The sequence below is a fragment of the Symphalangus syndactylus genome, chromosome 5 (genome assembly GCF_028878055.3).
Source record: "Symphalangus syndactylus isolate Jambi chromosome 5, NHGRI_mSymSyn1-v2.1_pri, whole genome shotgun sequence".
NCBI lineage: Eukaryota > Metazoa > Chordata > Mammalia > Primates > Hylobatidae > Symphalangus > Symphalangus syndactylus.
The window spans coordinates 103,047,308-103,060,242 of NC_072427.2; the positions used below are offsets into that span (position 1 = coordinate 103,047,308).

At 41.0% G+C, this 12,935-nt stretch overlaps 1 long non-coding RNA gene across 1 annotated transcript in view; it reads right to left on the reverse strand.

Annotated features, from left to right (window-relative positions):
* Window positions 1-270: 270 nt before the first annotated feature.
* LOC129482876 (uncharacterized) overlaps window positions 271-12,935 on the reverse strand; it is a 31,412-nt gene continuing 18,747 nt past the window's right edge. The window contains exons 2-4 of the long non-coding RNA XR_008657843.1: window positions 12,564-12,693; window positions 2,464-2,597; window positions 271-611 (exon numbers count right to left, since the gene is read on the reverse strand). This is a non-coding gene — a long non-coding RNA (uncharacterized lncRNA). The remainder of the gene's footprint in view (window positions 612-2,463; window positions 2,598-12,563; window positions 12,694-12,935) is intronic.

Consider the following 12,935-nt stretch of genomic DNA (forward strand, 5'->3'; position numbering starts at 1 on the left):
AAGATCCACTTTATGGTTGGTGCCAAAACATACACAGACGCACACACACAACCTGCTCAAAGTTTCTGCAGGTTGTATTTCTAACATGTGGCCATAGTCTAAAAGTCCTAGAAGAAACACTTTATTTGTTCATCTTTTTAAAAATAAAAATAGTTATTTTTATAATCAGTGATTATATAATTTATGTTTATATATTAGAAAATTGATCTTATATATTTATAATTATAAAATTAATATATAAACATAATTATTTCAAATTATGCAAATAAATTATTTTCATGGGTCAAGTTTTTAATTCATTTTAAAGAATAGAAACAAATTGTGTTATTGTCACTTGAAGGCTACCCTGAGAGTAGATTCAAGGTGACATGCAGCTTGAGGACTCTACATCACCATAGAGAGTCCCCTTCTAAATCCTTTTGGATACCTCTGTTAGACTGGCAAACAGGTCTCAGCACCAGAAAGCAGGTAATCTTGGCTATTATTAGAATCCTCTTCTCCAGAATCTGTCAAGAGGCTTTGACGCAAATAATAAATCAATCGGTACAAAGCATTTTTTTCTTTTTTGCCTTCTGCTGAAGCTTTAAGTGAAATATGGCATGCTTCTATACCTATTAGCAGGGGAGAGAAGGAGAGGGAGACAGAGAGAGAGATTTCTAAAACAGCTACTGCCTTGCCAGTTTAAGATAAAAAGCAGTAATATATAATGTAGCTAATAAAATATATTCTCTATTACCTTATGTATTGGATTAGGGGTTGACAAACTTTTTCTATCAAGAGAAAGATGGTAAATACCTTAGGCTTTGCAGGCCATAAGGTCTTGGTTGCAACTAATCAACCATGCTGCTGTAGCATGAAAGCAGCAATTAGACAGTATAGAACAAATGAGCATGGCAATGTTCCAATAAAACTTTATTTACAAAAAAAAGATGTGTCTAGCCCTCAGAAGCATAGTGTGATGACTTCTGATATAAACTTATAAAAGATTTCATTCTATTCGAAATACATAATTTTAACATACCATGCAATATGTATTTTTACCTGGAAACATAATTTAAAATGGATTCATTGAATAATGTATAATTAGCTATGAAGGAATAGGAATTACATATTCTAGAAAGTATTGTGATTAATTATAGTGTTATGTGCTCTTCTATGTTTCCGTTGTTTTCTACCTTAGTGGTTGAGTGAATTAAATTCAAACCTGTTTGTTTTTTTGAAAACAAACAAACAATAAAGGGGCTACTTTATTGGAGATCAGTGCATGTTTTTAGTCATTGCTTCTTTTTTAAACATTTAAGTTAACTATGTGATCTAATTACCAAATTAAATAGATAACAATTGAAGGCATTTTTTCATTTTTGGTTTTAATGGTTTATTTACCACATTCATTTGCTTTTTTCCCTTTTAAACAAAGAGAATAAATTAACTAAACAGATCTTAATGGACTGAATAGAAACAAGAAACACATTTGTGTGATCGTCACACAATGCAAATTAATACACTTTGCAATTTCACATCTGTTGTTCAATAGTCCTCAGTTTTCATGGTACATTCATTCAAGTTCTTGTCTTCATTAGAAGCACTGAGATGTGTCTCAGGCAACCCAAAATAAAACTGTATATACAAAAACTTCCAATATTCACTCTCAAAGTGTTAAATAAAGAGTTGGTCCTGGCTAACATGGTGAAACCCGTCTCCACTAAAAAAATACAAAAAATTAGCTGGGAGTGGGGATGGGTGCCTGTAGTCCCAGCTACTCAGGAGGCTGAGGCAGGAGAATGGCGTGAACCCAGGAGGCAGAGCTTGCAGTGAGCGAGATCGAGCCACTGCACTCCAGCCTGGGTGACTGAGTGAGACTCTGTCTCAAAAAAAAAAAAAAAAAAGAAAACAGTTGGTCCCTTTTAGTGATCACCATGAGACTGTAAAGGCAAATGGCTCGTAGGATCATGGAATCATTAGTTTTGCAGAGTGTCAGATAGAGATGACATGCATATCATTTGTTCATTTAAGTCTGGAGCCCACCTAGAGTACTTCAATCCCTCTACCTTCAGAACACATGCTGAAGGGGCAAAGATAGTTACTGATGTTGTGGCTTGGGGAAAACTATTATTACGACTCAGTCTTTTTTTTTTGAGACGGAGTCTCGCTGTTGCCCAGGCTGGAGAGCAGTGGCGTGATTTCGGCTCACCGCAGGCTCCGCCCCCCGGGGTTCATGCCATTCTCCTGCCTCAGCCTCCCGAGTAGCTGGGAGTACAGGCGCCCGCCACCTCACCTGGCTAATTTTTTGTATTTTTAGTAAAGACAGGGTTTCATCGTGTTAGCCAGGATGGTCTCGATGTCCTGACATCGTGATCCGCCTGCCTTGGCCTCCGAAAGTGCTGGGATTACAGGCGTGAGCCACTGCACCCGGCCATGACTCAGTCTTTTTATTTTTTAATATACGTTCCTATTCTTACTTACTGGATCCTCCCCAGTAGGAAAGGGAAGCAAACTAATCTTGAATATTCTTTTTGGTACCAAAGTCTTCTCAGAGGAATTCATATCATTTGTTATCTTCTGTGGATTGAGAGATGCTCACTGCCTAGTCTATACTCCTTTGGATAAAAAAAACTGAAAATCAGTTGAAGACCATTGCAAAATTATCCTTACTGTTTTGGAGGTGTTATAGAGTAAGAATGGAGTTTAATATCATATTGAGTTTAGAACTATTGCTACTTTTTCTTTCCATAAATTATTTCCAACAATGTCCTCCATTCATTCTACAACATCACACTTTCAAAAAAGTCTACTTCTCTCACTAGAACTTCAAATATCATATACATATAAGAATTCCTTTTTGTTCTCCCTAACATGCAAAGCAGGGTAGATTAAAACATTCCTGAAGATGGCCGAATAGGAACAGCTCCGGTCTACAGCTCCCAGCCTGAGCGACACAGATGACGGGTGATTTCTGCATTTCTGATTGAGGTACCAGGTTCATCTCACTAGGGAGTGCCAAACAGTGGGTGCAGGACAGTCAGTGCCGTGCACTGTGCACGAGCCGAAGCAGGGCAAGGCATTGCCTCACTCGGGAAGCGCAAGGGGTCAGGGAGTTCCCTTTCCTAGTCAAAGAAAGGGGTAACAGACGGCACCTGGAAAATCGCGTCAGTCCCACCCTAATACTGCACTTTTCCAACGGGCCTGGAAAATGGCACACCAGGAGACTGTGTCCCACACCTGGCTTGGAAGGTCCTATGCCCACGGAGTCTCACTGATTGCTAGCACAGCAGTCTGAGATCAAACTGCAGGGCAGCAGCGAGGCTGGGGGAGGGGCGCCCGCCATTGCCCAGGCTTGCTTAGGTAAACAAAGCAGCCAAGAAGCTCGAACTGGGTGGAGCCCACCACAGCTCAAGGAGGCCTGCCTGCCTCTGTAGGCTCCACCTCTAGGGACAGGGCACAGACAAACAAAAATTCAGCAGGAACCTCTGCAGACTTAAATGTTCCTGTCTGATTGACAGCTTTGAAGAGAGTAGTGGTTCTCCCAGCACACAGCAGGAGATCTGACAACAGACAGACTGCCTCCTAAAGTGGGTCCCTGACCCCTGAGCAGCCTAACTGGGAGGCACCCCCCAGTAGGGACAGACTGACACCTCACTCAGCCAGGTATTCCTCTGAGAAAAAACTACCAGAGGAACTATCAGACAGCTGAATTTGTGGTCTCAAGAAAATCCGCTCTTCTGCACCCACCGCTGCTGACACCCAGCCAAACAGGGTCTGGAGTGGACCTCTAGCAAACTCCAACCGACATGCAGCTGAGGGTCCTGTCTGGTAGAAGGAAAACTAACAAATAGAAAGGACATCCACACCAAAAACCAATCTGTACATCACCATCATCAAAGACGAAAAGTAGATAAAACCACAAAGATGGGGAAAAAACAGAGCAGAAAAACTGGAAACTCTAAAAAGCAGAGCACTTCTCCTCCTCCAAAGGAATGCAGTTCTTCACCACCAATGGAACAAAGCTGGACAGAGAATGACTTTGACGAGTTGAGAGAAGAAGGCTTCAGACGATCAAACTACTCCGAGCTACCAGAGGAAATTCAAAAAAATAGCAAAGCAGTTAAAAACTTTGAAAAAAAATTAGAAGAATGGATAACTAGAATAATCAATGGAGAGAAGGGCTTAAAGGAGCTGATGGAGCTGAAAGCCAAGTACCGAGAACTACAGGAAGATTGCAGAAGCCTCGGTAGCCGATGCGATCAACTGGAAGAAAGGGTATCAGTGATGGAAGATGAAATGAATGAAATGAAGCAAGAAGGGAAGTTTAGAGAAAAAAGAATAAAAAGAAATGAACAAAGCCTCTAAGAAATTTGGGACGATGTGAAAAGACCAAACCTACGTCTGATTGGTGTACCTGAAAATGACGGGGAGAATGGAGCCAAGTTGGAAAACACTCTGCAAGATATTATCCAGGAGAACTTCCCAAATCTAGCAAGGCAGGCCAACATTCAGATTCAGGAAATACAGAGAACGCCACAAAGATACTCCTCGAGAAGAGCAACTCCAAGACACATAATTGTCAGATTCACCAAAGTTGAAATGAAGGAAAAAATGTTAAGGGCGGCCAGAGAGAAAGGTCAGGTTACCCAAAAAGGGAAGCCCATCAGACTAACATCTGATTTCTCAGCAGAAACTCTACAAGCCAGAAGAGAGTGGGGGCCGATATTCAACATTCTTAAAGAAAAGAATTTTCAACCCAGAATTTCATATCCAGCCAAACTAAGCTTCATAAGTGAAGGAGAAATAAAATACTTTACAGACAAGCAAATGCTCAGTGATTTTGTCACCACCAGGCCTGCCCTAAAAGAGCTCCTGAAGGAAGCACTAAACATGGAAAGAAACAACCAGTACCAGCCCCTGCAAAAACATGCCAAATTGTAAAGACCGCCGAGGCTAGGAAGAAACTGCATCAACCAATGAGCAAAATAACCAACTAACATCATAATGATAGGATCAAATTGACACATAACAATATTAACTTTAAATGTAAATGGGCTAAATGCTCCAATTAAAAGACACAGACTGGCAAACTGGATAAGGAGTCAAGACCCATCAGTGTGCTGTATTCTGGAAACCCATCTCACGTGTAGAGACACACATAGACTCAAAATAAAGGGATGGAGGAAGATCTATCAAGCAAATGGAAAACAAAAAAAGGCAGGGGTTGCAATCCTAGTCTCTGATAAAATAGACTTTAAACCAACAAAGATCAAAAGAGACAAAGAAGGCCATTACATAATGGTAAAGGGATCAATTCAACAAGAAGAGCTAACTATCCTAAATATATATGTACCCAACACAGGAACACCCAGATTCATAAAGCAAGTCCTGAGTGACCTACAAAGGGACTTAAACTCCCACACAATAATAATGGGAGATTTTAACACCCCACTGTCAACATTAGACAGATCAACGAGACAGAAAGTTAACAAGGATATCCAGGAATTGAACTCAGCTCTGCACAAAGTGGACCTAATAGACATCTACAGAACTCTCCACCCCAAATCAACAGAATATACATTTTTTTCAGCACCACACCACACCTATTCCAAAACTGACCACATAGTTGGAAGTAAAGCTCTCCTCAGCAAATGTAAAAGAACAGAAATTATAACAAACTCTCTCTAAGAACACAGTGCAATCAAACTAGAACTCAGGATTAAGAAACTCACTCAAAACCACTCAACTACATGGAAACTGAACAACCTGCTCCTGAATGACTATTGGGTACATAATGAAATGAAGGCAGAAATGAAGATGTTCTTTGAAACCAATGAGAACAAAGACACAACATACCAGAATCTCTGGGACACATTCAAAGCAGTGTGTAGAGGGAAATTTATAGCACTAAATGCCCACAAGAGAAAGCAGGAAAGATCCAAAGTTGACACCCTAACATCACAATTAAAAGAACTAGAAAAGCAAGAGCAAACACATTCAAAAGCTAGCAGAAGGCTAGAAATAACTAAAATCAGAGCAGAACTGAAGGAGACAGAGACACAAAAAACCCTTCAAAAAATTAATTAATCTAGGAGATGGTTTTTTGAAAAGATCAACAAGATTGATAGACTGCTAGCAAGACTAATGAAGAAAAGAGAGAAGAATCAAATAGATGAAATAAAAAATGAAAAAGGGGATATCACCACTGATCCCACAGAACTACAATCTACCATCAGAGAATACTACAAACACCTCTATGCAAATATACTAGAAAATCTAGAAGAAATGGATAAATTCCTCAACAAATACACCCTCCCAAGACTAAACCAGGAAGAAGTTGAATCTCTGAATAGACCAATAACAGGCTCTGAAATTGTGGCAATAATCAATAACCTACCAACCAAAAAGAGTCCAGGACCTGATGGATTCACAGCCGAATTCTACTGGAGGTACAAGGAGGAACTGGTACCATTCCTTCTGAAACTATTCCAATCAATAGAAAAAGAGGGAGTCCTCCCTAACACATTTTATGAGGACAGCATCGTCCTGATACCAAAGCCTGGCAGAGACATAACCAAAAAAGAGAATTTCAGACCAATATCCTTGATGAACATTGATGCAAAATTCCTCAATAAAATACTGCCAAACCGAATCCAGCAGCACATCAAAAAGCTTATACACCATGATCAAGTGGGCTTCATCCCTGGGATGCAAGGCTGGTTCAACATACGCAAATCAATAAATGTAATCCAGCATATAAACAGAACCAAAGACAAAAACCACATGATTATCTCAATAGATGCAGAAAAGGCCTTTGACAAAATTCAACAACCCTTCATGCTAAAAACTCTCAGTAAATTAGGTATTGATGGGACGTATCTCAAAATAATAAGAGCTATCTATGACAAACCCACAGCCCATATCATACTGAATGGGCAAAAACTGGAAGCATTCCCTCTGAAAACTGGCACAAGACAGGGATGCCCTCTCTCACCACTCCTATTCAACATAGTGCTGGAAGTTCTGGCCAGGGCAATCAGGCAGGAGAAGGAAATAAAGGGTATTCAATTAGGAAAAGAGGAAGTCAAATTGTCCCTGTTTGCAGATGATATGATTGTATACCTAGAAAACCCCATTGTCTCAGCCCAAAATCTCCTTAAGCTGATTAGCAACTTCAGCAAAGTTTCAGGATACAAAATCAATGTACAAAAATCACAAGCATTCTTGTACACAAATCACAGACAAACAGAGAGCCAAATCATGAGTGAACTCCCATTCACAATTGCTTCAAAGAGAATAAAATACCTAGGAATCCAACTTACAGGGGATGTGAAGGACCTCTTCAAGGAGAACTACAAACCAATGCTCAATGAAATCAAAGAGGATACAAACAAATGGAAGAACATTCCATGCTCATGGGTTGGAAGAATCAATATCGTGAAAATGGCCATACTGCCCAAGGTAATTTATAGATTCAATGGCATCCCCATCAAGCTACCAATGACTTTCTTCACAGAATTGGAAAAAACTACTTTAAAGTTCATATGGAACCAAAAAAGAGCCCACATCGCCAAGTCAATCCTAAGCCAAAAGAACAAAGCTGGAGGCATCATGCTACCTGACTTCAAACTATACTACAAGGCTACAGTAACCAAAACAGCATGGTACTGGTACCACAACAGAGACATAGATCAATGGAACAGAACAGAGCCCTCAGAAATAATGCCACATATCTACAACTATCTGATCTTTGCAAACCTGACAAAAACAAGAAATGGGGAAAGGATTCCCTATTTAATAAATGGTGCTGGGAAAACTGGCTAGCCATATGTAGAAAGCTGAAACTGGATCCCTTCCTTACACCTTATACAAAAATTAATTCAAGATGGATTAAAGACTTACATGTTAGACCTAAAACCATTAAAACCCTACAAGAAAACCTAGGCAATACTATTCAGGACATAGGCGTGGGCAAGGACTTCATGTCCAAAACACCAAAAGCAATGGCAACAAAAGCCAAATTGACAAATGGGATCTAATTAAACTAAAGAGCTTCTGCACAGCAAAAGAAACTACCATCAGAGTGAACAGGCAACCTACAGAATGGGAGAATATTTTTGCAGCCTACTCATCTGACAAAGGGCTAATATCCAGAATCTACAATGAACTCCAACAAATTTACAAGAAAAAAACAAACAACCCCATGAAAAAGTGGGCGAAGGACATGGACAGACACTTCTCAAAAGAAGACATTTATGCAGCCAAAATCACATGAAAAAATGCTCATCACCACTGGCCATCAGAGAAATGCAAATCAAACCACAATGAGATACCATCTCACACCAGTTAGAATGGCCATCATTAAAAAGTCAGGAAAAAACAGGTGCTGGAGAGGATGTTGAGAAATAGGAACACTTTTACACTGTTGATGGGACTGTAAACTAGTTCAACCATTGTGGAAGTCAGTGTGGCGATTCCTCAGGGATCTAGAACTAGAAATACCATATGACCCAGCCATCCCATTACTGGGTATATACCCAAAGGACTATAAATCATGCTGCTATAAAGACACATGCACACGTATGTTTATTGTGGCACTATTCACAATAGCAAAGACTTGGAACCAACCCAAATGTCCAACAACGATAGACTGGATTAAGAAAATGTGGCACATATACACCATGGAAAACTATGCAGCCATAAAAATTGATGAGTTCATGTCCTTTGTAGGGACATGGATGAAACTGGAAAACATCATTCTCAGTAAACTATCGCAAGGACAAAAAACCAAACACAGCATGTTCTCAGTCATAGGTGGGAATTGAACAATGAGAAGTCATGGACACAGGATTGGGAACATCACACTCCGGGGACTGTTGTGGGGTGGGGGAAGGGAGGAGGGACAGCATTAGGAGATATACCTAATGCTAAATGATGAGTTAATGGGTGCAGGAAACCAACACGGCACATGGATACATTTGTAACAAACCTGCACATTGTGCACATGTACCCTAAAACCTAAATTATAATAATAAAAAAAAAGAAAAAAAAAAGAAAATCATCTTTCCTCCCATTAGGCACCCAAACTCATAACTTAAGGGCTCTGAGCATATCCAACTCATGTTGGTCAGTTTTAGAGACAGGGCCACTTATTGTTCTACAGTTGCATGTTCTGTCTGGAGCAGAGCTCGGTATATACCAGAAGCTCCTTTTTTAGTGCATAGTTCCCTGCTACAGATGGTATAACCTTGCTGCAGGACACTAGGAATTTTCATTGCATGGCTCCTTTAGATATTTTTCAGACTGCACATGGTATCTTTTTGTTTTGTTTTAAACCACTGATACTTCTAGTATCACGAGCTCTATAGGATGACAAGGCTCTATGGGCAAGATTGCTTATAATAGCTGTCAAGAAATATCATTCTCTGGATCCCAATTACAGTAAATGACCTTTCATATCACATAATAAATGGGTTGGAATAGTGTTCCTAAGGACTACAAGAGACCCCTCAGCTCTTCTGCATGTGACTGCAGAGTGAGAAGTTGGTTGTTTATGGAGGAGAAGACCCTTACAAGACACCTAATCTGCAGGCACCTTGATCTTGGACTTCACATCCTCCAGACCAGTAGAAAATAATGTATGCTGTTTATAAATCACCCAGTCTATAGTATCTTGTTACATTAACCCAAATGGACTAAGACAGCAAGCATTGTCCTGTAAGGCAACTGACACATTTGAGAGCTCTTAGATGTCTTCAAGCAAGTGGGATCTGGAGGGGTTATGTCTTTCAACAGAGAGGAGGGGGACACTTGTTCAGGTTCAGGGGGTTTAAAAGAATCTAGAAATTCAAAAGTTTTAAGAGCATTTCCCACCCAAGTTTCAAGTCCCCACTTATTCCTTATGAGAGGCTTTACTTTGGCAGCATTTTGATAATCTGATTATTCAGTTATCTCTTAAGTTCTACTCTTATAATTAGGCAATAAACCTAGTTTTTAAATTGGTCATTTCTCAGGCAATAGGGGATGAGGGCTTTTAAAGTACTGCCAGTGAAACTCTGACATTCACATGTCTTTCTGAATTTGTGTTTGATCTCCTTAGGGCCAGTTATTTTCACTTTTCAAATCATGAACAATACTCACTCGATATCATAGTCTTCTAGTTACCATTTCCCTCTGTCTCTCAAACACCACATATTGCCCAAGCCAGTGCCTCTTTTCCCCCTGCATTTTATCTCAGTGATATGGTTTGTCTGTGTCCCCACCCAAATCTCACCTTGAATTGTAATAATCTCTACATGTCAAGGGCAGGTCCAGGTGGAGATAATTGAATCATGGGGGCAATTTCCCTCATACTCTTCCCGTGGTAGTGAAGAAGTCTCACAGGATCTGATGGTTTTATAAACAGGACTTTCCCTGCACAAGCTCTCTTGCCTACATCCATGTAAGATGTGACTTTGCTCCTCATTCACCTTCTGCCATGAATGTGAGGCCTCCCCAGCCAGGTGGAACTGTGAGTCACTTAAACCTCTTTCCTTTATACATTACCCAGTCTCAGGTATGTCCTTATTAGCAGCATGAGAAGAGACTAATACAGTAAATTGGTACCAGTAGAGTGGGGTGCAGCTGTAAAGATACCCAAAAATGTGAAAGTGACTTTGAAAATGGGTGACAGAGGTTGGAACAGTTCGAAGGGCTCAGAAAAAAAAATGGAAAATTTTGGAACTTTCTAGATACTTGGAGAGTTCAGAAGACAGGAAGATGTGGGAAAGTTTGGAACTTCCTAGAGACTTGTTGAATGGCTTTGATCAAAATGCTGATAGTGATATGTAAAATGAAATCCAGGCTGAAGTAGACTCAGATGGAGATGAGAAACTTGCTGGGAACTGGAGTAAAGGACACTGTTGCTATGCAAAAGGACTGGCAGCATTTTGCCCCTGCCCTAGAGATCTGTGGAACTTTGAACTTGAGAGAGGTGATTTAGGGTATTGGGGGAATAAATTTCTAAGCGGCAAAGCTTTCGAGAAGAAGCAGAGTGTAAAAGTTTGGAAAATTTGCAGCCTGACCATGAGGTAGAAAAATAATCCAATTTTCTGGACAGAAATTCAAGCTTGCTGCAAAGATTTGTGTAAGTATTGAGGAGCCAAATGTTAATCGCCAAGACAATGGGGAAAATGTCTCCAGGGCATGTCAGAGATCTTTGCAGCAGCCTCTCGCATCAAATGCCTGGAGGCCTAGGGGTGAAAAATGGTTTCTGGTACCAGGCCCAAGGCCCTCCTGCTCTATGCAGCCTCAGGACATGGTGCTCTGTATCCCAGATGCTTTAGCTCCAGCAGTGTCTAAAATGGGCCAACATAGAGTTCAGGACATTGCTTCAGAGGATGCAAGAGCCTGTGGGTGCCCAGAAGTCAAGAACTGAGATTTGGGATCCTCTGCCTAGATTTCAGAAGACATATGGAAACTCCTGGATATCCAGGCAGAAGTTTGCTGCAAGGGCAGAACCCTCTTGCAGAACCTCTGCTAAGGCAGTGTAGAAGGGAAATGTGGGGTTGGAGCCCCAACACAGAGTCCCCACTGGGGCACCGCCTAGTGGAATTGTGAGAAGAAGGCCACCATCCTCCAGATCCCAGAATGGTAGATCCACCAACAGCTTGTACCTTGAGCCCGGAAAAACCCACAAACACTTGATGCCAGCCCATGAAACTAGCCAGGAAAAGGTCTGTATCCTCCAAAGCCACAGAGGCAGAGCTGCCCAAGGCCTTGGAAGCCTACCTCTTGTATTAGCATGACCTGGATGTGAGACATGGGGTCAAAGGGGGTCATTTTGGAGCTTTAAGATTTGACTTCCCTGTTGGATTTTGGACTTGCATGGGGCCTGTAGACCCTCTGTTTTGGCCAATCTCTCCCATTTGGAACAGGTGTATTTACCCAATGCCTGTACCCTCATTGTGTCTAGAAAGTAACCAACTTGCTTTTGATTTTACAGGCTCATAGGAGGAAGGGACTTACCTTGTCTCAGATGAGACTTTGGTCGTGGACTTTTCAGCTAATACTGAAAGGAGTTAAGACTTTGGAGGACAGGTGGGAAAGTGTGATTGGTTTTGAAATGTGAGGACATGACATTTGGGAGGGGCCAGGGGTGGAATGTTATGGTTTGGTTGTGTCCCCACTGAAATCTCACCTTGAATTGTAATAATCCCCATGTGTCAAGGGCAGGGCCATGTGGAGACGTTGAATCATGGGGGCACTTTCCCCCATACTATTATTGTGGTAGTAAATGAGTCCCACAAGATCTGATGGTTTCATACATGAGAGTTCCCCTACATAAGCTCTCTTGCCTGCCACCATATAAGACGTGACTTTGCTCCTTATTCACCTTCCATCATGATTGTAAGGCCTCCCCAGCCACGTGGAACTGTGAGTCAATTAAATCTCTTTCTTTTATAAATTACCCAGTATTGGGTATGTCTTTATTAGCAGTGTGAGAACAGACGTATACACTCAGTTCATTGTGAACGAAAAATCTTAACAATTTAATTGCTGCAGGATTCCAGGGAACTGTGATTCACAGATTCTCCACCTACCTTCAGCAATGTGGTACTCACTGTCATGTAGCCAGTGATAAATTCAACTCCAAAATCTATCCTTTGAGACTGCTTGTTAAGGCCACTCCTTGAACCAGCTGTTTTAGATCAGATGTTCTAGAAATGGTGCCTAAAACAGGAATTTTTGGATACATATGTTGTATTGATGGATTGCTCGTCATGAAAAGGAAAAAAAAAAAAACATAAGGGAGTGAGAGAAACAATATAAGGAAGAGAAAGAGCTGAGCAAGGATGAGGTCTCAGGTGAAGTTTAACCTTGGCCTGATTCACAGGGTGTTCTGGAGAAAAATCACACCACAGAGTTGGCCCACCTTGAGGCAAGGGGGTTGGCCTTTGTACCCCGTATCAGTA